General features: G+C 50.7%; 1 long non-coding RNA gene across 10 annotated transcripts in view; it reads left to right on the forward strand.

Moving 5' to 3' along the window:
* Positions 1–25,575, forward strand: part of LOC106506943 (uncharacterized) — a 525,822-nt gene that overhangs the window by 433,219 nt on the left and 67,028 nt on the right. For 8 of the 10 annotated variants that reach the window (XR_014835278.1, XR_014835279.1, XR_014835275.1 and 5 more), the window contains 4 exons: positions 4,717–4,875; positions 6,216–6,377; positions 7,338–7,450; positions 12,261–12,382. This is a non-coding gene — a long non-coding RNA (uncharacterized LOC106506943). Of the gene's footprint in view, positions 1–4,716; positions 4,876–6,215; positions 6,378–7,337; positions 7,451–12,260; positions 16,564–25,575 lie in introns of those variants that run through there. The other 2 variants (XR_014835283.1, XR_014835281.1) reach the window with 2 other exon arrangements.

Here is a 25,575-nt window from a genome sequence, read left to right on the forward strand (position 1 = left end):
CTGGCCTACACCACAGCCACAGCAACACCAGATCCTTAACTGACTGAGCAAGGCCAGGGATCGAACCTGCATCCTCATGGATACTAGTCAGGTTCATTTCGGCTGAGCCACCACGTGAACTCCAGGAACTGAATTTTTACTTCTATTTACTCTTAATTTATATTTCAATTTAAAAAGCAACACACAGCTAGTGTCCATATAGGACAGCACAGCTCTGGCTGGTTGCCCACAGCAGAGAGGTCAACCTTGTCAGCGGTTGGCAGAGCCATCTTGGTGCAGGTGGCCACGGGAAAGCTCTCTGGCACCGCCAGGCAAAGGGAAGGAAGCACGGATGGCACAGCCGGCCTCGGGGCCTTTGCACTGGCTGTCCCCACTACCTGGAGCACTCTTCCTGCAGACAGTCCCATGGCCCATTCCCAAGCTGTCTTCATACCTTTATACAAGGGCCACCTTCTCATGACGTCTTCCTTGGATCCCTACTTAGATTTGCAATGTCACCCCTCCCTCAATTCCCATCCATTTCCCCAGCTCTCTTTTTCTTCCTAGGCTCATCAGCATCTGCCGGACTAGATTTTACTTACTTATTTGGTTAATTATCTATCTCCTTCCACTTGAATGCTATGAAGGTGTTGTTGTTTCTTTTTTCCCTGCTTCCTACTCTGTTTAAACTTCAGGGTCTAGAATGGTGCCTGGCACAATGCCAGCTATCAATAAATATGGGAATAATAGAATGAAGGGATAAATGAATGAAAATCACCCACAGATAATCACTGCTGAGAACTGGCTGTATTCCCTTCCAGACTTTCTTCTATTGAGCCTCCTTTTGACTGAGTTGAGAGTCCTGTGGTCACCAAGAGAGAGGAGGGAGACAGCTCTCTTGGGATCTGACTAGTGAAACTAAAATCAATTGTCCTCAATAAAAGTCTAAGAATCTGAAAAAAAAAATGATCATGGTGGCGCCCTGGGCCTCATCATGGCAGGCCCAGAAATCAATGCTTTTAGCTCTCTCAGGGATAATCAGCCTCTGAAGGCCTGACCTACACTAACCAGACTCACAAGAACCTGATGGACAAAACCAAAATCCATTTTATTAATCCCTGCCCATTTGCAGTGATCCTGCCATCAAACAACCCAGAGCACTACACTGGAAATCAGGGCTTCACCTGGAGGAGGTGAACTTTGTTGATTGCCCATAGGGGCTAAATTAAAATTTTAGGGACCTCTAAGCACTGCTGGATCAGACTTTCCCTGAAGCCCACATTTCTGCTCGACTTTCCTTTTTCAGTTATGTGAGCTAATAAAGTCCACTTGGCTTTGAGTTAAATTTTCTGTCACTTAAAACTGAAAGATTCCTAACATACATACCTTAGAAACAGGAATCGTAGCATAGAGAGTTGAACAGACTTTAGCACCTTTCTAGATGTTAAGACTGACACATTTTTACAACCTTTTCTTTCAGACTCTATGAGGACTGTTTCCTTTCTGTTAAGAGTCACATCATCTTGGTTGTGTTATAATTAATTAGATTACTTTATAAACTCCGTGAGGGCCAAAATTTGGTCTGTTTTATTTACTGCAGCATCTCCAGCATCTAAAATGATGACTGGCCCCCAGTAGGCAATCCATAAATATTGGCTGCCTGCCTGCCTGCCTGCCTGCCTGCCTGCCTGAATGAATGAATGGTGAAACAAACAGAAAAGAGTGACCTGTCCAAACTCACATACCTAGTTATTGAGATAAGATGGGAAATCCACCATATTAGTCCAGTAACACACTTATAAACATCCTTAACTCATCAGAGAGCGGGGAAGGGACTAACATTGGCTGTGCTCCTTCCCTAGACCTGGAAGAGTTTGAGTGTGTTTCTAGCCAGCATCTTATGATTGTATGTCAACCCCCCACCGTAAGCATACAATACTAAGAGGTGGGTATTTTTACTCTCATTTGACGAATGGGGAAACTGCGGCGCCGAGATTAAGCTACATTCCTAAAATCGCAACGCTGCTGTGTGGCAGAAAACGCAGCTCAGCTTAAAGGGGTTCCTCCACGGAAAACACTTCCAAGGGTACCCGTGATGTGGTCGGCTCTTGGCAGATTCTGCAGATAACTAAAGCCCTGCGTGCATACCGGGAGGTTTTTATTAGATTCCATTTCAGAGGCTGACATTTTGTGACCTAGACCGTCAAATCCGGAGGAGACACAGCCTCCCCTGCACAAATTACCATGTGTGGTTGGGAAGGAGGCAAACACACGGCAAGTGTGGCGGCTGCAGTGTCACAGTCTACACCAGCCGTGTGTTGGTACATGAGGGTGTGAGCCCTGCCATGCGTGTGTGTAAAGGAGTGTGTGTGTGTGTGTGTGTGTGTGTGTGTGTGTGTGTGTGTGTGTCTTTCCACATCGTCTCTGAGCAATAGGACTGTTATTTCTATGGTCCTGCCCTGGTGCAATGTAGACACAGCACAGTGAACGGAAGTGATAGAATCTTCTGGTCACACCCAACCCCAGATGGGTTCCCAGCATGGCCATAAGCTATGCAGAGCCTGCTCACGGCCTCTCTGAACAAAAAACAGCAGAAGAATCGGCGCACTGGTGCCTAGGGGAACTCAACAGAAACCAGAAGGGAAATACGCCCCTACCTTCCTCTCTAAGTAGCGTGACTTCACACACCCTGGTCGGGTGGCCGGCTCTCCCTCGCTCCCTGCGCACTCCAGGCGGCTCCGTTTGGTAACACTTCCAAGGGCCAAGGGGATGACACGGGGCTGAGTCCTGTGGGAAGAGCCCTGCGGGGGGTCAGAAGGACTCTGGCCCTGCTTAGGCTTGGCAACCTTGGGAAAAACCTCTTCACTCTGTGGGCTCGGCACCCTCGTTTTGGCAGAAGGGGTGCTGGCTACAGACCTTCCAAGCTCCCTCAGTTCACAGCGCCAAAGCGGCAACTCTGGGGCACAGAGCTGAAAACCCGCTATGACTGTGGCTCTTCACATGGGCAGGACTGGGGTCTGGTAGGGATAGTCCTGGAAAGGCGCCCATAATTCTGAGCGTGGCTCAGGGCCTCCGCCTGGCCTGGTTTGGAGGCGGCGGGGGGTGGACCGAGGAGCCATCGAAAGGAAAAGGAGAAGATGCCGCAGGAGGGGTGCAGAATGCCCAGGTTTCACAAACACTGGCTTGCAGAGGTGGCTTGTCTGCTCCTCCCCACTTTGCAGAGAAAAACATAAAAGTGTGTGTGTGGGTGTGTACTTGAAAAAAAAACCTGGCACAGGTTGCAGGGGAAACTGAGAAAGTAAACATCTAAGAGAAAGCAAAAATTTCGCTCCTTTGTGAGCCCAGCACCCCCAGAAGGTATCGCAAAGGGCGGGGCTTCGGGCCCCGGGAGAGTGCAGGATGCTGGTAACACTCCCCTCCCGCCTTTGAAGGCGGCTGGGCCTCTCTGTAAACACAAGTGACTTCTGACTTCTCACGGCTCTAAAAATAATCAGAGTGTGGGGGTTCTAAATCAGGAACAAAGAAGAAACAAAGGGTTAATGAGAGGACACGAGTTTGATGTTTCGTTGGATAAACACAGAGTCAGCTAGGAGCCAAGGCGCCAGGGGCTGGCCTTTGCCAGGAGGTAACCGGCACAGCTTTTCGTCCTTGGAATTCTGTGCGTTGCCATTTCTTCCTCGTGTTCGGAAAGGGCACCTCCCACCCTGCTCTCTGGACCAGCACCCTTTCAAACAGTTACCCCCTCCCTAGTAACTTCACACCTCTCCCCTCACCACATCCAAGCGTCCCTGTAAGACTAGCTCTTACTAACTTGTGAGTGACTGATATGGCCTCAGCAGCCATGTTTGCTTATGTTTCCCAAGGGGATCACCTTCTCCTACCTTCGCTTGCCCAAGCAATCAGATCTGGGAGCCCAAACTCCTAACCCTCGCTCCCCTGCATTTCAGGTCAGGGGATTGAGTAGTGAGGTGTTCCCTAAAGGCCGAGGGACCCAAGGCGGAAATTCAGGGCAGTCATTCCATGTGCCTCTCAAAACCCTGCACTCTCAAAAGGGGCGAGCTACTGTCCCCCAGTGTTAATAAACTTGCGGGGACATCCCCTCCCCAGCACTCCAACCCCACACCCTATGGCAGGCTCTTTCAGGAATCCGGCACACACACCCATCTGGCTGTTTGCAATCCAACAAGTAGGTTTGTGTCCCAAGCAAAGCTTCTCCAACCAGCCATCCCGCTGCATGTGCGGTGTGTGTTCCGGGGGTGGGGGAAGAAGGAAGGAGAGAAAATTGGGAGGCAGGAAAAGCCAAGTGGTTAATCACCTCTGCAGGTCCCATTTAACTAGCAGGTCACAGCTCCTGGCCTAGAGGGGGCGCTCAGAGAATACTTGTTGAATGGAAGCGTAGAAGGAGGAAGGAGGGCAGGAAGGAAGGAGGGAAGGAAGGAAGGAAGGAAGGGAGGGAGGAAGGGAGGAAGGGAGGAAGGGAGGGAGGGAGGAGGGAGCCAATGAACTAACTGACCAATAGCGCCTGAGATTGTGAGCGTCTAGCCAGCTCCCGTGCCAATGCGTGCTGGTCCTCGGACCACACTTTGCTGGTGAGGGTCCAGGTCCACCGAGTCTTACTCCAGGCTGCTGTCACAGTTCAAGGTCACAAAAGAAGAGTGTCTCATCTTTTTCCGTGGACTTATTTGGCTTCAACTTCCCCAGCCATCTCCTCAGTGTTTGCTTTCATTTCTACGGCAGGGTTTGGGCCTGAGGTGTGTGATGATCCCATCTGCGCTCTTGTATCTCACGAGGCCGATGAAGCCGCACCTTCAGGACTGCTCACTTGCGTGGACCTCTTTTTTGTACATTTGCGAAAGTACAAGTGCGGCGTGTGCTTGGACAACCCTCGGGCCCTCTGTAAGTCTGACTCACCTTTTCACCCGCCCCACTGCATTTCGTAGAGTGGATAAATAGTTACATTTTCCCCATGTCTCTACCGAAAAGGAATGTAGAGGAAAAGATGACCACAGGTTAAAAAAAAAAAAGTGAAAAAACACCAATTCTTTGAGGAAAAATATGCGAACGTCTCGCTCTGATTTATGATTTGTGCTGCCCCCCCGGGCCCAGGGAGGCATCTGCATTTGCGGCCACTAATCTGGCCTTTAGGAAAGAAGTGGCACCGAGAGAGAGTTCCGCCAGTGTCAGCCCATCACTCGAAGTCCACAAACCCTGGGGCTCCTGGACGCACGGGCTCCTCACCTGTGCGCGGAGGGGGCTGTGAGTACAGTCACCCAGGGCAGGCCACTTCGTCAGAGAACCGCACCTGCTATATGTAGTGGGTTGTCACAAGCACACGTACAAGGGTGACAAACTTCAACGTAGCTGGCTCCGTGTGTGGAAGCCACGGGGAGCCTGTGACCAGTTCTCCTTGACCTCGGCTGCGCCTTGGAATCCCCTGGGAACTTTAACAAATGCCGTGGCCTGGGTCACCGCCCCAGAGATGCAGATTTCATCGGTCTGGGAGGTGGGCTGGGCGACGGCATTTTTTAAAGCTCCCCCCAGTGGATGGCAATGTGCAGTCAGAGGTGAAAGTCTTAGACCATCAGTTCTGGAAAGGAACCTAGACCCTGGCTACTTACAGTGAGGTCCTCAGACCAGCAGCGTCGGCATGGCCTGCTGGGCTCTTATAAATGCAGAATCCAGAGTTCCCCTTGTGGCTCAGTGGGATAAGAACCTGACGAAACGTCCGTGAAGATGCGGGTTCGATCCCTGGCCTTGCTCAGTGCATTAAGGATCTGGCGTTGCCGTGAGCTGTGGTGTAGGTTGCAGACGTGGCTCAGATCTGGTGTTGCTGTGGCTGGGGTGTAGGCCCTTGGCTACAGCTCCAATTGGACGCGTAGCCTGGGAACCTCCATATGCATGGGTGCGGCCCTAAAAAGCAAAAAAAAAAAAAAGGCACCGAGAGTCTTCAGAGATTCCCCAGTCCCTCGGGTGGACAGCCCCAAGTGGCGGATGCAACTCAGCTCAGAGTTGTGGAAACCATGCTGTCAGTTTACTGCAGAATTTCTGTTTTTTTTTTTTTTTTTTTTTTTTCTTGCTGGAGAAAAATATGTCTCGGTAAAATCCATTATGTATTCTGAGTATACACAATGAGTTTGTCTTGAGACATATTTATGCCCGAGAATATTATGTATTCTCTTTATATACCATGCAAGGTTAAATTTTTTGAAAATTTATATTTGCTTTTTATCACACAGACATATAAGCGATTTATAGCCGGGTCTGAATGGATTGGAATCAGATGGCAAAACCCAGATTAACCCCCTGGATCCTGGTGGCCATTGGTCAGTCTTTGCTGTTAATGATACTTTCACCCGAGTGAATGCATTAAAGACGTTCCTTTTAAGATAAATATGCAGGTGAGTATCATTTTTGCAATGCAGGCGCTTCCTCTTGCTGCTTTAAGTTCATCCAGCAACTTTTTTTTTTAAAAAAAGACAGACATATTGAAACAGTCATACACTGAATAATTCATGTGGAAAAATTGGGGGGAGAACTAAATAGAGGTGACTCGTGGTATATTCTTACTTGCCGGGTGTTGGAAGTTGGAGAGGTTTTGTATTATATAATTGCTATTCACCAGAAAAACAGCCATTGAAGAAGCCATGGACACTTCACATGGCTCCATTTGCTGCAACCCTTCAGTCACTAATGAACTTTTTTTTTTTTTTTTTTTTAGTCTTTTTAGGGCCACACCGCGGCACATGGAGGTTCCCAAGCTAGGGGTTGAATCAGAACCACAGCTACCAGCCTACACCACAGATCCAAGCCACGTCTGAGACCTACACCACAGCTCACGGCAACGCCAGATCCCAGACCCACTGAACGAGGCCAGGGATCGAACCCTTGTCCTCATGGGTGCTAGTCGGATTCGTTTCCGCTGAGCCACGACGGAACTCCCACTAACCAAATCTTAATAGCCCTCTTTGGAAAGAAAAGATGCTCAGAGGACACCTGCCCAGCCCAGGGGAGGCGAGGCAGCACATCCAAAGGAACTTGCAGCTGAATGCACCATTTCACACCTACACGTGCATGGGTGCAGGTGCAGAGCCCCAGCCGCCAGGGTGATGGATCACTCACCATTTTCTGCCAGACCCAGAGAGGGTCTTTATGTGCAAAGCCCTGGCCCAGGACGGTCCCGCAGAACTGCTCAGCATTCACCCAGGTGCAAAAGGCAGCCAGAGGATGAATCATTATTATTTTTTTAATCAAGTAACAGACCCAGGTGTAGCAGCAGCCCAGCTTTCTAATATCACTGTGGCTTTGATAAATATGTCCCATTCCTTGATAACTTTTCCAAATCCTTTAATATCCTGCAGCTCGGTCCCTGATGTCTGCCTGTCGCAAAAACGTGTGATGGGAGACCAAATGTCAATAAAATCTCCCTGCCCGCCTCAACCCGGTACATAATCAGCTCGAAGGTAAATAAATGGTAAGTTAGTTATCGGCTGCTGGGGAGGGGGCCTGCTCTGAGCCAACCTGGCTTCCATTTTTGTCTTTTTATGGAGCTGACCAAAGCGCCTTCTTATTCTAGTGTCTTCTGGGGAAAGGCGTGGGCTTTTTTTCCCCCTTTTTCTTGCTTTCTTGCTTCCCCTTGGAGGGACAGCCTGCTCCGCTTTTCTGCCACGGCTGTCCGCTTTCCGCTTCGCTCTCCTCAACTCCATTAAATCACCTTTCATCACATTAAATACAGGTCTTCAGGGTGGTCAGAGAGCTTCGCTCTGAGGGATGATGTTATAATGAGGGCGACGTGTATGAAAAATCATTTTTCAGCTCAATCCCAGGCAGGCCACAGGGAAGACTGCAGGGGAGGGGCCCGGCACCAAGCGCGACTCGCTGCAGACAAGAGCCAGGTTCCTGGGAAGACATTTCACTCATTCATGCATTCATTCATTCATCAAACACCTAGCGGGCACTGCTCCCTGTCAGGCTCTGAAATACATCAAAGAACAAAAAAGACAGAGCTAGCCCTTCCCTCATGGAGCTTCCATAAACAGAAGCCTTTGAAAGCCTTTGGGGGAACGTGCTTAAAATCGGACTCACAGAAAAGCAGGAGAGGGGGCCGAGTTGAAGAATTTCAGGCAGCCCTGCCCATAAATTACTCCCATGCCCACCCCAAAGAGTGGTCGTCTTCCAAGAGACACTCTTTCTTTTGAGCAGAATCCGAAATCCGTCCTTTTATTCCAAGAGCAATTGCCCTTGGAAGGGATTAGCTGTTATCACTCTGTGGCACCTTCGTGTGAATTTATTTATTGGCTCCTCTTCCTGCCTAGATAGGAGGGCCTCCAAGGCTGCCGAAGACAGGGAAATCCTGAAAAGGCAGTGGCCAAAGAGATGAGGACAGTTGGGGCCAGTCATCTCCTCAGGATCCCCTGGGACCCCTGATAATGAGGCGCCTCATCCCCAACTGGCCCCAGTGAGTAAGGGTCCCACTCTCTAGCCCCAGACCCCCTTCACAGGCTTCTCTCGCCAAATGACCCATGGATGCGAAAGGAACTCTTTAGGGAAAAGACCAGATGACATTGAGGTGCTCCAAGTTCAGACAGCTTCTCTCTGCCCTCCCTAGCGGGGATGACAGCTCCCCACCCTTGCTTAACCAAACGTCCTGCACCATGCTTGGTTGGTATCTTTAAGCCCTGCTCATACCATTGTAAACAGTCTCTTGATTAAACGCAGATCCTGTTTGAGTGTGCCATCTGCTTGCTGCTCGGACTCAGATCCATAAAGGGAGCAAGAGGAGAAGGAGAGATAAGATCTAGTGCTAGAATCTGGACACAAGTGGGAAAAAAAATGGATGTCTGCAGAGCCTAATGTGAGACAATTTTTTTCAGACATAGTGGGCATACGAATGTCCATAAAATGTAGATTCCTGCCTCAAAGCTCCTTCTGACTCAGATCTCTGACTGGTGACCTGGAAATGTGGATTTTTAACAAGCATCAAAAATGATGCCAAAGCATGTGGCCTGTGCACCACTGTTCAAAATGCATTGCTTTAATAGCTCCTAAGAAGGATTACCATCTTTTTTCTTTTCTTTTCTTTTCTTCTTCTTTTTTTTTTTTCCACTTTTTAGGGCCACACCTGAGGCATATGGAGGTTCCCAGGCTAGGGGTCTCATCGGAGCTGCAGCCACCAGCCACAGCCACAGCCATGCCAGATCCAAGCCGCACCGGTGACCTACACCACAGCTCAAGGCAACGCCGGATCCTTAACCCACTGAGCGAGGCCAGGGATCGAACCCGCAACCTCGTGGTTCCTAGTTGGATTCGTTTCCTCTGCTCCACGGCAGGAACTCCCAGGATTACCCTCTTTTGCTGCAAAGCCATTCTACTTTCTGCTTTATCCAAAATCTCTATTGTCACCTCACTAACAATTTAAAACGGTGGATGCATAATAATGAAATACAGAAGAATATAGAAGACCTATAAGAACTATTCCATTTTCAAGCAGAATTTAGATTAAAAAATGTGAAGAAACAGGACTTGCTGGCTTCAAATATAAAATTGTGTCCATGCTCCTTTCTGGCAGGAGTCTCAAAGTACTAATAGGCGTTCAGGCTACCAGTAAAATGAGGGATCAGGTTAAGATTAGACAGAAGGTACAGGCACAAGACCCTTTGTTGAGCTCTCAAAAGGTTTGATGAGTGCCTTATAAACTACCACATGTAGTCAAAATGTTTCCTAAGAATCTTAAGGATGCTGTCCTACGGCCCTGTCTTACAGCCTAAGGTAAGGAGGGACCTGTCTCAAAGAAATGTGAGAATGTTGAATATAACTTGATACACAGGAAACCCACTAAGTTTTGAAAAGAATTACATTGGCTTGAACTAAAAGGACAGAGACAGTTCACCATAAAAAGAGGCCTCTGAGCCTTCAGTTTCCTAAAGGGAAGAAGCAGACTGATGAAGCTACTCAGACACAAACAGGAGTCTTTATTATTAAAAAAAAGAAAGGTGACTCAGAAGACAGAATCAAAAGCTACAGGGAACCACTCCCAGGGAGAAAGCCTGGCAGCTTCGACATTCGTGTTCTGGGAGAAGTCAGCCACCATGTAAGAAATCCAGCTACCCTGAAGACCAACATGCTGTGGGGAAGTTCAAGCTAACCACACATGAAGAGGCCACCTGCAGGAAAATTGAGGAGCCAAGCCCTCAGTGGGAACTGAGGCCCCAGACATCTGAATCAAGTCAAGTCATTCTTGCACGATCCCAGCTGCATGAGCATCTCATGCTGGTGCCAGGCAGAGCAGAAATGAGCTGTTCTGGCCAAGCCTTGCTCAATATATACAATCGTGAGCGAATAATAAGCTGATGTCTTAAGTCATCAAATTCGGGGACATTTTGTTATGCAGCAGTAACTAGCAGACGAGCTTAGCATTATAGATAGGTAAGGAGTCTTTGGGGACAGGTTGTCTTGGGATCCAGGCCCTGCTCATGTGAATGTCCTCCCATGAAAACACCCTCCCTCTCACAGCCATCACCATGCATGAGAGCATTTGAATTGTAATGGGAAGAGGGAGGACCGAGAGAGGAGGAGCGAGGAAGACAGGATATGGTCTGACCTCTGTGTTATCTTGTCAGCCTCTTGGACTGATTAGAGATGTGGAACCCAAAGCTGAATCAGTCGTAGGAATGAGAGATGTTGTGAGTCTGGGGAGGGCTGAAGGCCCAGGCTGCCAGAACCATCCCTGAGAGATTTTCTAGAACCTGATCTAGTCTGAGACCCAGAACAGAGAGGAAGCCATGATTGTCATTCCCACATGTTCTGCTCAAGCTGGGCCCCTCCCATTTCTCATGCCAGGGATCTCCAGTACCCATACCCAGCCCTGATGTACAGTATGACCAAAATGACTCAGAGAGGGTAAGTAATCTGCTCAAGGTCACACAGCTGTTAATGGCAGAGGTAGGCTTTGAACCCAAACAGACTGACTCCTATGCCCTGACCCAAGACAAACCTTGATTCCATGAGAGAGGTGGGTGCCTCTAAGTGTCAGCCCTCAAGGCTTTTTAATTCATTTCATAGTAATTCATCATAAAATTCATATGAATTTTATTCAGATTATTTACTGCAAAAAAAAATTTTTTTTTTTTTTTGCTATTTTCGCAAGCTGTCAAAGATTAAATGGAAGCAAGATTGGTGTTCCTCACTTTGCTCAGATGATTTCATGAACTTCCGTGGCTCACCTTGCATCGTACTTACCTGTTCTAGGATGATGGGATGGTGTTGGATAAGGGGTAGGAAGGAACAAGGCCCCAGGAGGCATGGCTTCCTTCCCTGCTGCCCTTCCCTGCAGCCTGCTCACTGTGACCTCTGCAGTGACTTTGCTCGTGTTGGCCCTGCCACTGGAGTTGACCTCTCACCTCTTGCTTCAGGCAGTGTTGCTGCATAACATAGTGCTCCAGATGTCATAGCTCAAGACGACAACTTACTTTTTATGCTCATGGATTCTGTGGGTCAGGAATTCAGTCAGGGCATCGTGAGGATGGTTTGTTTCTGCTGCAGGATGCTTGAAGCCTCAGCCAGGAAGCCCCAAAGGCTTGGGGTGACTTGCAGCTGGAGGCTGGAATTGGGGAGCATCAGAAGGCACCTTCACTCACATGTCTGGTACCTGGGAAGACCCGAAGACTGCTAGCCAGACACCTACTGCAGGAAGCCCATGCCGCTTGGGCTTCCTCACGGCATGGCAGCCTCGGAGTAGCTGGACTGCTTATATGGCAGCTGGGGCTCCAAGTGCGAGTGATTCAGTGACAAAGAAGACGCTGCCTCCCATGTTACCATGCTGCCTCGGCAGTCACCCGGGACCCCTTCCACTGTATTCTCTTGATTGAAGCAGCCCCAAGCCCCCTACCCCATATCAAGGAGAAGGGACATAGACCTCACCTCTCAATGGGAGGAGCATTAAAATAACAGAGTGGAAGAATCTGTGGGTTAGGAGATATCGTTGGCCGCCATCTTTGGATAACACACCCTGCGAGTCTGCTCTCTGACCGCAGTCCTATCCTCCTTCCGGCCCTCCCATGCTTAATTCAAGCCCCCCACTCCAGGAAGCCTTCTCTGATCCCTGCAACTCTATTTTCTCTCTGTAAGTTCTACTGCAGATCACAGAGTGGTGGAGGAGTCGTAGTCCTAGCGCTCCTAGTGGTGGTAGAGCGAACAGTATGAGGCATAACATTCATTTAGTCTAACTCATCAAATCCTCCCAACGATCCCATAAAGCAGGTGCTATTATTCTCACCCTTTCACAGCAAAGGAATGCAAAGCCAGAGACGTTAGCGTACTCGCCAGAGCCACACCAGTAATAAGAGGCAGAGCCAGAGTTGCAACCCAGTCAGCTGCGGCGTCTACCTCTCCCCAGCCTCCCAGCCTGGTAAGTGAGTAGCTCTTACTTTTTATATCACAGTTCATTCTCCCTAGCCCGTCTGAAACGGCTATACTCCTTGGCACCACCACGATCCGTGGCATGGGACTAGGTTCACCCCCACCCTCGTCGAAGGATTTGGAAATGTACATCCCTTACTGACAGCAACCCCCCACCCTAGAGCTGGACACGTTCACCAGGGCCAGCGTGCCCATTCCTGCAGCCGACCTCTGACCCCAGTCTGGGCCAGGCAGACACTGACTGCAGAGCTTAAAAAAGAGTTTCAAGAGAATCATTTCATGGGAGTCCCCTGGTGGCTCAACGAGCTAAGGATCTGGCATTGTCGCTGCTGTGGCTTGGGTCATTGCTGTGGCATGGGTTCAGTCCCTGGCCTGGGAACTTGCACATGCCAAGGGTACAGCCAGAAAAAAAAGCAGAGAGAGAGAGAGAAAGAATCATTCCATGCCAGAGTCCCCTGAAGAGGGGAGGGCGCTGGAAGCTGATGGCCAACAAGGATGTCCCAAGTGCCTGCACAGACACACCAAAACACCAAAGGGAGAGAAGTTGCTAGATGGAGAAGTAAAAATTAGATTTCAAGTTGGTTTTAATTCCGGCCTCCAGGAGTCCTGGGGACCAGAGTTGAGAGAGAGAAATGATTTAGAAATGCGGGGTTTTTATGGGCAGCGGGGCCTCTTGCAGCCTGAGCAGGCAGATCGAGACATCCCTAAACAGCTAAGGAGCAAACCCCAGATAGAGCGCACCGCCCACCAGGACTAAGAGCGTTCTGGACCAGGGAGGCCCTGAGCCACATGGAAGTGATTCGGGGCAGAACAGACTGCGCCCGGGCACTTTATATCTGAACAAAAGCATTCCACGTGCACGCAAAAGTGGCTTCAGCAAAAGAACAGCTTTTCCTGACTTGCCATTCAGGCCCGTAAATTAACGCCTTCGACCTTTCCCTCAAAGCCGCCTGGCCCCCGAAGTGGCCTTGGTCTTGGAGGTGAAGAGGAGGGCGTTCAATATTAGCCAGAATGTCGGCAATTCTTGGCTGCCCAGCGCCTGAAAGCACGTCTTCCGTCAGCCGTGGCCAGTCTGCGTGACTCTGGAGAAGCAAAGGGCAGTGAGGGCAATGACCTTGGCCTTAGGCCGTGGGAGCGGGAAGAAATGTGGAGGTGGGCAGATAACTTTATCATCCTTAATGGGCTACTTAACTCCTCATGGAAGGGGTCCAGGGGCTCCCAGGGGCACACCCTGAGCAGCCAATGGCAGCGTGGGCAGCCGGAGCCAAAGGTGGGTGCCTGAGTTTGGGTTGCCCCAGAAGCCAACCCCGAGACAAAGACATGAGTGCAAATGAGTCATTTATTTGGGAAATGCGAGAAACACTGGTAGGGGAGCAGGGAAGGGAGACGGCGAAGGGAAGGCAGCCAATAACGGATGCGTTATCAAGCCAGCTGGCACTGTCGGCAGCTGGAGCTTCGTCCCACTGGGGGAGCTAGGGAAGAGCAAGATCAGTGCTTCTCAAGGTATCCAGGTCAAGGCCAGGCTTGTTGGTGTTGCTATCAATCCGCTGTAGATGGATATTTTTCGTCAAGTACGAATACAGATGCCACAGCAAGGTCAAATTGCTCTAATGGTTCCCAAAACCAAGACTCTTTCTTGGCATACTTTTCTCAAAGTAAAGGAGTAGCGAACATTTCCTAGCTTTTCACCGGTCCGGGGACCACACTTTGAGTCGCACTGGCATAGAACACACTCCTCCAAGTTATCCCCCCCTCCCAACGGAGCTGGGCTCTTATGCATCAAGCCCCATTGGTCATTGCTGTAGGGCGGTGTTTGAGGGTGGGGGGTCATTGCTCTGGGCACACAGGCAGAGGAGTGTTGTACCGTTTCTAGAAAGCCATGGGGCAAAGAGATACAGAAACTGGCATCTGGGAAGACAGCCTGAAACCACCCACTGAGGGAAGAGGGCAGAGCATCGACGGCATCTCCTCCAGAGGGGCCCATCCCATCCTTTCCCGCATGTTGCCCTGGGTAGCAACCCGCTGGAGCTTGAGGCAAGAGCAAAGCAGAGGGTAGATGGGCATGCTTAGAAAGCAGGGAGCCCCGAACCCCAAGGCAGGACTTGCCTATGGCTAAGCAGTGGTTTTATATGTGGGAAGGCAGTAACGGGGGACCCTGTCATAGCTGCCCAGTCTAGCATCTGAATTCGCCTCTTATCCAAGCACTGTTAAAAAAAAAAAAAAAAAACCAGCACCCCATGTCGGCTCTGATAAACCCCGACCCGCCAAGGGGCGATTTTTCTTGACCTGAGGCTGTTTGGTTTGCTCCCGCCTGGAGCTTGTGCTGCGCACGTGCCTCCTGCTGTGGGCTTGTCTTCTGGGGGACCTGGCAGCTATTTCTGGTTGTGCCATAAACCCTTGACCTGCAAGTTGTAGGCGCGGCGTGACTGTGATTGTGGCAGGGATCGGGGGATTGAAGAGTCTATCTGTCAGCCACCCAGGTGTCCTCAGAGAGAAGCCAGACCAGCCTGGCCACCCTGCTGTCAGCAGCACTCCCGGGACAGCTCATTTTCGGGGCACGCAGGAAAATGAGGCTAACAGAAAGGCTAAAACGACAATAGCATCAAGAAGGGATCCCTCTGGACTCCACCTGGCATTGACCTTCTGCTGGGCCCTTTAGACACCCTATTTTATGGTCCCCTGAACACTTCTGAGATGTGTGTTACAGTAACTGAGAGTGACAGCTCAGCTCTCGCACTGCCTGAGTCTGGACGCTGGATCTGCCACCTCCAAGCTGTGTGACTTGGGGTGCCTCAGTCGCTTCATCTGTCAAGTGGGGTTCTTCCTACCTCCTCGAGTTGTTAGTGTGTGAAATGAGCTAGTATCTGTGAAGGGCTTAGATCGGGTGAGGCCTGGCGTCCTGGATCCACCCTGATCAGGCCCCCAGCTCAGCTTGCTGGCAGCTGCCGGGCCTCGGGCCGTAGGGCCCCAGCTCTCTGGGGAAGTGACTAGTAGCAGGTCGGCTGCCCCCCTACCCCCGCCCCGCAGCACAGTTTCACTGCTGTCACACAGATGGCAGCCAAAGAAAGGAGTGTGACTAAAACTTTCCATTTTCGGCTGTTGGCTCTGTGATAACATGCAGGCCCCAGACCGAGGGTTTCCGCCAACTGTGGCTGCCGCTGCCACCACTCCTGTTATTGGAACCTAGAAACTTACGCTCACTGCCTCAAAGGCCAGGAGGCTTTCCACCTCAGGGACAGACCCTGTGATCATGGTTGTCCTCTTAAGCTCTTTGGAACCTGTTTCTTGGCCACATTCCTCACAGTATAGGGTGCCCAAGGGGATGATGGGATGCAAACCATTCCCACATCAGATAGGTTAAGGTCAAAGGTTCACAGATCCGCCTTATCCAGCCCAGAGTCACGCATAATCCAGGCCTCGGTAATCATTTCCAGTTTCCTAATTAGTTCGCCTTTATTTCCAGCCACGGTTCAGGGTGCCAGATAAAATACAGGCCGCCCGGTTAAATTTGATTTTCAGATAAACAATGAGGTTTTTTTCGTACAGACATCTACTCCCAGTATTGCATAGGACATACTAAAAATGCATCCATTGTTTACCTGAAATCCGAGTATAATATTGTAATAAATACAGGTCATTCTGGAGTAATTTGCAAAATCTGGCAACCCTCCTCCGGGGCCGCAGAGCGGGTCTTGGTGTCATCAATAAGCCTGGTCCCCTTCTGTGTCAATTTAGGTGCTGTAATAGAATGCCATAGACTGGGGGACTTATAAACAATAGACAATAGGCATTTGTTTCTCACTGTTCGGGAAGCTGGGAAGTCCAAGGTCAAGGCACCAGCAGATTCTGTGTCTGCTGGGGGCCCTCTTCCTGGCTTATGGATGGCCATCTGCCCCTGGTGTCCCTCACAAGGTAGAACAAGCTAGGCAGCTCTCTGGGGGTCTCTTTTATAAAACCACTAATCGCAGAGTTCCTAATGTGCCTCAGCGGGTTAAGAACCCGACATTGTCTCCGTGAGGACACGGGTTTGATCCCTGGCCTCGCTCAGTAGGTTAAGGATCCAGCGTTGCCCCAAGCAGCAGTGTAGGTCACAGATGCGGCTCAGAACTGGTGTTGCAGTGGCTGTGATGTAGGCCAGTGGCTACAGCGCTGATTCGATCCCTAGCCTGGGAACCTCCATATGCTGAGGGTGCGGCTATAAAAAGAAAAAAAAAAAACAAACACTAATAGTATTCATGAGGGCTGCAGCCTCCCAAAGGCCCCAATCTCCTCATACCATCACCCTTGAGGTTAGGTTTCAACATATGAATTGGGGGCATACAATCATTCAGCCTATTAACAGGTATCCCCAGAAGGCAATCCTGAGAACGGACTCAGATGCGCCTGGTTTGATTGGGAGGTGATCTGGAAAGCCCAGCAAGGGAGCAGGGAAGGGAGAAAAGCCAGTAAAAGGGCTCTTAACTGAGGCTATTACCCCTGTGGCCAATGGGCACTCAGTTCTCCCTGGAACATCCCAGAAACCGTGCAGAACATGCCTCAGAATCATCCCATCAGAGGACAGGGAGGTCGGGGCATGGATCTACTGTCAGAGCTCCAACTGCCATAATAAAATACCTTGAACCAAGTGGCTTACAGCAGACTTTTGGGAGTTCCCATCATGGCTTAGTGATAATGAACCTGACTGGTATCTGTGAGGACATGAGTTCGATCCCTGGCCTCCCTCGGTGGGTTAAGGATCTGGTGTTAAGCTGTGCTGTTGCTGTGAGCTGTGATGTAGGTCCAGCATTGTTGTGGTTGTGGTGTAGGAGGGCAGCTGCAGCTCCCATTCGACCTGGGAGTTTCTATATACTGTGGGTTTGGCCCTAAAAAGACTAAATAAATGAATAAATGAAACAGCAGACATTTACTTTTCAGAGTTGTGCAGGCTGGAAATTCTAAGGTCAAGGTGCTGCCAGATTTGGTTCTTGGTGAGGGCTGTCTTCCTGGCTTGCAGACGGCCACCTTCTTGGTGTGTCCTCACATGGCGGAGAGAGAGCTCTGGTCTCTGCTCAAAAGGACACTCCATCAGGGGGTCCCATCCTCATGACCTCCTCTAAACCTAATTAGCCCTCAAAGGCCTCACCCCCAAATACCATCTTGCAGAGATTAGCGCTTCAACATATGAATTTTGGCAGGACACGGATACGTCGTTCATAGCATTCACCCACTCCCGTTCCCCATGGCTGAGGGCTGCCCTGGGAACATTAACTCCCCAGAACTTCCTGATTATACCTGGGCTTGACTGAGCATGCCCAGGGCAGAGGAGCAGGGAGAGGCAGGCACTGGAGGCGAAAAGCTGTCCACACACTGGAAACTGTCACCTACAGCTGCAGGTGAGCAGCCCAACCCCCTGAGCCGAGAGAATAAGGTCTGGAACATTTAGAGCATCTGCTTCATCTCTCTTTTCCCAAGGCTGACCTCTTGGTCACAGCAGAGTGGGAAAACTTGTTCAGTTGGCCTCAGAGGGTGGTTGTCAAGATCACGTGCATGAGAGGGTGCTGTAGACTGAATATGTGTGTCTCCTGCAAAATCCTTATGTTGAAAGCTTAGCCCCAGCATGATGGTATTAGAAAGTACCTGCAGAAGATGATTAGGTCGTGAGGGTGGGGCCTTCGCAAATCAGATTAGTGCCTTATAAAAGAGACCCTTTGCCCTTCTGCCAAGGGAAGACACAGTGAAAAGATGGTTGTCTGTAAAGAAGCAGCCATGAAACTGAATGAGTGCACATAGGGCAAGGGTGTAGACAGAGAAAAGAAGTGGTGTGAAAAGAAGAGGTGCGCGTGAGTGTGCATGAGTCCTGGAGCACCTCGAAGGCAAGAGGCTGGTTTTGGGGGGGCGGGGGTGGCAGCAAGAAGGAAGCAGCAGAGGAAGCTGAGAAGGAGTGGCCAGAGGGATGAGCAAAGCCAGGAGAGGATGACGCCTTGGGAGCCAAGAAATGAATGGGGTGACCTTAGGGTTAGGGCACTATGAGTAACAACACAACTACAAAAGTTCCCCCGATAATCATAAAAATTCTTCCAAGGAGGTGGGAGTCCCAAGGTTCTTTCCGCCTGGCTCAGTGCTTTCCTGGCCTTCCCTCGTAGACAGAGCTGCACCTCAGCCCCTCATCTGCTCCCTGTTTCTTTCAACATCTTGCTACTGGACCACCTGCCCTTGGCTAGGCCTTGTTTCTGTCCTGCCCTCCTGCGTCATAGCTCCTGGCATCTGGCCCAGTCCTCAGGCAAGCACTCATGAGCCGGTCTGTGTGTGTCTGTCCCAGCTCCACGCTGGTTCCCCTAATTCTGGACCCATCGTCCACCCCTTCAAATCAGCACCTGCCCGGAGATTCATACCCGCACCAGCCTCAAACCACCTGGTGGCACCTCCACGACGCCCCTGCTGGCAGAAGGCTCATTTGTGACTTGTGCTCTTCGTTGGCCGGCTTGTTGTCCATCTACCACAAGCCCTGTCCTTCTGGAAGCTCTCCAGCAAGCACACCTTCTTTCCTCCCATTTGGTCAACCCCAAAGGTAGCCAGCATTAAAGAGATCTGATAAGCAGAGCTGACTTGGTTACAAAGAAGTGCATATGTGCCTATGAGCGCACATGCGCGTGTGCGCGCACACACGCACACACACTCCAGTTTACACACCACAGCCACCAACAGCATCCTTTGCAACCAAATCCATTGCTGAACCACTCAGCTGTCAACAGCTATTGGGAATCATGAGTGAAGAGGCCCAAATTGCGTGTGTACCTCTCTTCTCTTCTTGCCGCTCCGAGGCAGCAAGAGCCCTCAGAAACCGACTGGAACATCCTCCCCTCCTAAGAGTAAATAAATGCTGGTCTCTGAGGAGGGAGCAAGGAAGGGGGACTGGGAGGCGCTGGGTGGGTTTTTCCCTTGTCACAGTAACCTCTTCACTCATCGGAGGCTGCCTCGGAGGTTTTAGAGGGAGGCAGCGCCGTAACTCACGAGATTAAAACATGCCCGCTTCTCCTCAGACATGTATTCTATATGAAAATGTGGTTTATGGGCATCAGGTCCACAAATCTAAAGCCCAAGCAATTCTACCTATGACCATCAGTCATGGGAGTTACACTCACTGAGAATGAAAATTTACACGACCACTGTTAGCCCATAACCATCGACGGAGCATCCCCCCTCCCTGGGAGCCAGGTCTCCCTGACAACAACTACCTGCCTCGTTTTTACTGGCTGGTACCCAGACTAGTGGCAATGACTCTCAAATGTGAGTATTTATCATGAGACGCTCTCAAGGCCCATCCCTTCTACTTTGCAGCAAAGGGACGAGATTAGAAATCCGAGAAAAGAGGTCAATTTCCACCTCTGCCACTTACCACCCAAGTGAAACTCAGCCATTGACCCTCTCGGTCCCAGTTTCCCCCTCGGCCCTGACAACCTCATTCGCAGCAGTTGTTACAAGAATTATCTTAAGGCACCAGAGCACCGTGGCAAAGCCCTTAGGCTCTGGAGTCAGACTGCCTTTCAAATCCTGACCCTCACTTGCTCTGTAAGCTTGGTTAATTTCTTAACCTCTCTGTGCTTAAATTTTTCTTCTCTGTAAAATCAGGATAATCACAGTGCTTGCCTCATACTGACGCCATGAGAATTAAAGGAGTTAATATGTGTATAGGGCTGAGAACAGTGCCTGGCATCTGGTAAGTGCTAAAAAAAAGTTAGTCAAGTGCATTCCCTCAAAAAACATTTGTTGAGCACCGTATTCGTTTCTTGGGGCCGCCGTAACGAAGGGCCATGAACCAAGGGGCTTACGGCAACAGGAATGTGCTGTCTCACAGTGCTGGAGGCCAGAAGTCCAAGATCAAGGTGTCGGTAGGGTTGGTTCCTTCCGAGGGTGCGAGGGAGAATCTGTTCCATTCCTTTCCCTTAGCTGCCGGTGGTTTGCTGGCGGTCTTTGGCATCTCTTGGATGTAGCTGCAGCACCCTGATCTCTGCCTGCATGTTCACGTGGGCCTCCCCTGTGTCCAAACTGATTGGGACACCAGTCCTGTTGGATTAGGGTCCACCGCAATGACCGCACCTTCCCTTGACAACATCGGCAAAGGCCCCGTCTCCAAATAAAATCACACTGTGGGTCACTGGGAGTTAGAAGCTCGGCATATCTTTTCTGGGGGACACAACTCAGCCCCTACTAAGCACTTACTAAGGATCAAGTACTCCACAAGAGGCCGAGAATACCAAAATTCATGAAACGTGCTCATGCCCCAGGAAGTTCACACCTGAAAGTGGGAAACAGACTCACATGTGTTAACTTACTAAGTACTGGAGTTTCCGTTGTGGCTCAGCGGTTAACGAACCCTACTAGTATCCATGAGGATGCAGGTTCGATCCCTGGCCTCTCTCAGTGGGTTTAGGACCTGGTGTTGCCGTGAGCTGTGGTGTGGGTCGCCGCGGCTCTGATTTGACCCCTAGCCTGGGGACCCCCATATGCCATGGATGCGACCCTAAAAAGACAAAAACAAAAAACAAACAAAACAACTTACTAAGTATTATCCCCGGGGAAATATACAAACCACAAAGACAAAAGGAACAGGGGCAGCGGCACCAGCAGAGGCATTTCAAAAGATTTCCCATGTGTGCCAGGCCTTCAAGGCTGAGCTGGATTGATGTACCCCGAAGGGGTAACGCACGAGCGGAGACACAGGAGTCTGCAAACACAGGCTGTTTTCTGGAAATGCAGGTCCTCGATGTGGCCTCCGTGTCACATGGAACTTGGAAAAGATGAATCCAGAAGCTCTGTTAGGACCAGATTGCCAAGGACCTGGATTTTTCCAGATGTAGGAGTTTTCATTTTCCCCTCAAGGACTTGGCTTGGGCCGAGGTCCCCAGAAGCTGACTCAGAGGCAGGGATTCCTGTGAAAATGATTTATTAGGAGATGTTACCAGCAGGAGCTAGAAAGAAAGTAGTAAGAGGTCAAAAGCCAAGCCATGGGGCCATACGAAGCCAAGTCCTTCCCAAATCAACCTAGTCTCCTAATCCTGCAGGGGAACTCTGGAGGCAGCACTGTCCAGATAGGAGCAAAGCCGCCAGAGGACTTAGCTGCCCACCCGTTAGTCACTGGCTCAGGGTCACCCCTTGAGGAACTTGGGTTCTATACGCTCTGTGGCAGCCTGAGTGCAGTCCCTCAGCCAAGAGACACTGGCTGTCAGGAGGAAAGGCCCATTACAAGCCCATGCCCATGCCCACAGAGTTCCCATTGTGGCTCAGCAGAAGCAAATCTGACTGGCATCCATGAGGTTGCACGTTCGATCCCTGGTCTTGCTCAGTGGGTTAAGGATCCGGCGTTGCCATGAGCTGTGGCATAGGTCGCAGACGCGGCTCGGATCCCACGTTACTGTGGCTGTGGTGTAGGCCAGCGGCTACAGCTCCGACTTGACCCCTTGCCTGGGGGAACCTCCATATGCCAGGGGTATGGCCCTAAAAAGACAATAAAAAAAAAAGAAAAGAAGCCCGTGTCCACACGAGTGATGAAGAGATTAAAGGGCAAAGCGTAGTGGTGTCCGCTGCCATTGCGGAGAATCATTACACTGTTTTAATCAGGAAATGAAGTGATCTGCTCTCCGGGTCAGAGTCTAACTGGTAGTGGTGTACACAAACGGAATGGCAAGGACATCAGCTGGTAGCAAGGAAAGGACTTAGAAAGCCAGAGCCGTGGTCTAAGCAGGAGCTACTGGGGATCCGAACAAGGTTAGGGCTGGAAGGGAGACTTTAGAGGAACAGTTCCGGCTAGGGGCTGAGGATCACTTGGCTTTGAGGGTATAAAGGACATAATGAGGATTTACCCCAAATTATAGAAGGATGGTTTTGGACATGGTGAATGTATACGGGATCCCCAGCTCAAGATGCCCAGTAGACTCATGGAACCATGGGCCTGGAAATCAGGAGAAAGGCTACAGCTGGAGCTCTAAGTTTGGAGGGCGTCACGGTGCAGATGGAAGATGATGGTCAAAACCAGGGGGGGAGAGTCCCAGAAGAGATGGAGAAGAGAATAGTAGAGCATGTCCGCCTTTGAGAGATGAGCAGGGGAGAAGAGAGGAATGAAGAGCAATAGATGGGTTCAGAACTACAAGAGACATGTCGCAGGAGGCAAGGGGAGGAGGAAGTTGAAGGAAGGAAAATGTGATCAATGACGTTTAGTGCTGCCTAGATGCCGAAGGAAGGTAAGGAATGAGCAGAAGTCATTTGGCTTGACTATTACATGGTGCTGGTTGGGGCGGGGGACTCACACTGTACTAGACTAAAGGGGAAATGGAAGGAGAAATGGAAGTACCAAAATATGCCAATGCTCCCAAAAGCATGATCCACTGACCGGCAGCATTAGCCACATCCGCAAGCTGGTTAGAAACACACATTCTCGGGCCTCACTGAATCTGACCTATTGAATCAGAAATTCTGAGGGTGGAATCCAGGAATCTGTTTTTTTAACAAGCCCTCCAGGTGATTCTGATGCAGGCTAAAGTTTGAGAACCTCTAACGCACGCAACTTTCAAGAAATCTGACTGCGCAGAAGGCAAGGTGACAGCTACCTACGGGGGAGCCAGGGCACAGTTAGGATTAAAAATGGGACAGTACTTCACAAATGGAAGGAAGTACTGAGAGAACATACAGAGAGGCCATTGGTTTTGTACCTAACAAAGACTAGACAACCTGCAGGTTATCCGCGGGCATGGTTAAGACTGACTTCCCTATGGAATGGGATGTCATGGCCACTGGAAGCTAAGCCCCCGGTAGAAATGAGACTGCTGTTTCCTTTGGAGCACCAAATCATCATCTGGACTGTAACCGTCACCAGATCCCTCACAGCCTTTTACAATCAGAGCAGCAACGGGTTATGATGATTACGGGTTCCCAGCGCAAAACCAACCATTGACGAGGTTATGAGAGACAATTAAACTTCTTTGGTTTTGGAGGCAGATAAGTTGAGATGCTGAAGCGATCTTGTGGCAGCAAATCTTGCCATAGTACCCAGACTTCTACTTCCCAAGGTCTGATTTCATTCTGGTTTCCTGTTGCTCTGCAACAAGCCACCCCAAACCCATTGGCATAAAACCTCAACAATCAGTTGGGGATTGGCTGGACTCAGTGAGGCGAAGCGAGTTGTAGTTCCACTCACATGGTGGATGATGCTGGAGGCATCTCAAAAGCCTGCTTATTGTTTGTCTGGCTATTGATGCTGGCTGTTAGCTGGGACCTCAATGGGTGCGGTTGTCACGAACACCTTGTGGCCTCCCCGTGTAGTCTGAGCTTTCTCACAATATGGCGGCTGGGGTACAAGAGTTGTGTCCCAAGAGAGAACCAAGCGGAAACTGTATTACTGCCTTTTCTGCCCCAGCCCCGAAAGTCGCATAACCTCACTTAACGCCATACTCTATTCTTAGAGGGTACCCTAAGACCCGCCCAAGTTCAAGAGGAAGGGATGTAGATTCCACCTTTACATGAGAGAGAGACAAGTTTCCAGGAGAGCATGTAGGGGCAGAAACTATTGTTTTAGCCATTTGTGCAAAATACAATCTGCCACAGGAAATAAATCCTCAATAGTCAACCCCATTATGACCTTGCTCACTCTGGCAGGTAAGCTCCAGCCCGTCTCAAATTACCCATGACCAGGCTGATTTGTCATTCCAGTGACCTTCCTTCAGAGGAGGGGCATGGACAGTTGGAAGGCAAATCCTCAGAAGGTCTCCATGGCCAGACATACTGCCCTGGGTCCAGCCTGAAGGCTCCGGACAACCCCCGCCCAACCCCCCCCCCCCAGACTGTTGCTCCTTTAGGAGTTAAGCGTGAGAAGGGTGTGGTCGCTGGAGGGACAAAAGCCGGATCAACAGCCGGCATTACATCACCCCCTCTCTTTGTTCATTTTTCTTTACTGTTGTTCTTTTTTTCCTGTGTTTAATTTCTCTCCTTCCTCCCTCTCCCCCTAGGACCTCCTCCTGAGAGATGGGGTTGGGGGGTTTGATTGATTGGTGCTGAAAGCAGGGAGGTTGCAAGTGGAGAGATCACCTTACCCCAGATAGTTTCCATGGCAACAGGGACAGGTTGGTGGGAGGGGCGGGCAGATAAGGGCCCCACTTTGGGGTTCCGTGCGCAGTGGAGGTGAAGGCTAGAGTGTTTACAGTGGAGAGAGAGAAAAAAAAACAGACTGTTGCGCGGTGTCAGGGAGTGGAAACATAACTCGAGACAGCTCGGAGGCTGGCCTTCGCTGACCTCACGCCCTCCCCTCTCCCCTCGTTCATTACCCAACAACCTTAGCAGCAGCATTTGCGTGCTCGCCACCCCTCGTCCTGACTCGTAGCCCTTCTGGTCATTATTTCCTTCAAGAGAAGCTCTCTCCTCCTTCTTCCTCTCTCTGCTCTCACTTCTCTTGTTCTGTCCTGGCTTCCAGCCTGGGAGCAGCCACAAAGCCCAGTGCGCATCCCACTGGGTCTTGGGTGAGTGACACGGCCCAGCTCGCTTCCTGCGGCAGCCTGGGTGAGGGGTGTCTCCGGTCCACCCTCCCGCCCCCCCCCCCCCCCGCACCAGCCTGGCGTTGTTCAGGGGCCCGGAGGTGACAGGGAAAGGATGTGGGAAATCACCAAAGAAACACACAGGAAGCCCCTGAATGATGACGGCTCAGGCATCGAACGAACACCCCATTGGGGGCCCTCCCTGCCAAGCCTAGCACTTAGTTCCACCCCCAGACCTGGCCAGCTTAGGGTCTTGAAAGCACAGAGGGATTTTTCACCCTTTTGCTTCGACGTTACTCACCTTTCCCCAAGGAGGGTTCCAAAAATTGCCTTTACACCCGCCCCCCACCTTCTTCCCTCCACCTCTCGACTCGCTGGCGCCGAGGGCCCCACACTCAAGGACCACAACACACTTCTGTGCTCTCCGCTCGGTTGCTTCTGCCCCCATTGGTTTCTGTCAGTGTGACTGAGCAGCAGAAATCTCTGGGGCTGGCTCATCCTGGAGTAAATGTTCCCCCAGTTCCCAAAGGAGGCTGCAGAGCAGGAGAAAGCAAGATGGAGGCTCTCCAGCCTCGGCTGGCAATGGAGGGGACTGGGGGGCACTGGGGCCTCAAGGGGCAGGCGGGCTGACTTACCCCTGGAAGGATGCCCATAACGGCAGGGTCCAGGTGGCGTTCTCTGT

This window comes from Sus scrofa, chromosome X (genome assembly GCF_054392235.1).
Source record: "Sus scrofa isolate SSC_HxYL_T2T_F1_AM1 chromosome X, Sscrofa_HxYL_maternal_Yorkshire_Landrace_v2.0, whole genome shotgun sequence".
Lineage (NCBI taxonomy): Eukaryota > Metazoa > Chordata > Mammalia > Artiodactyla > Suidae > Sus > Sus scrofa.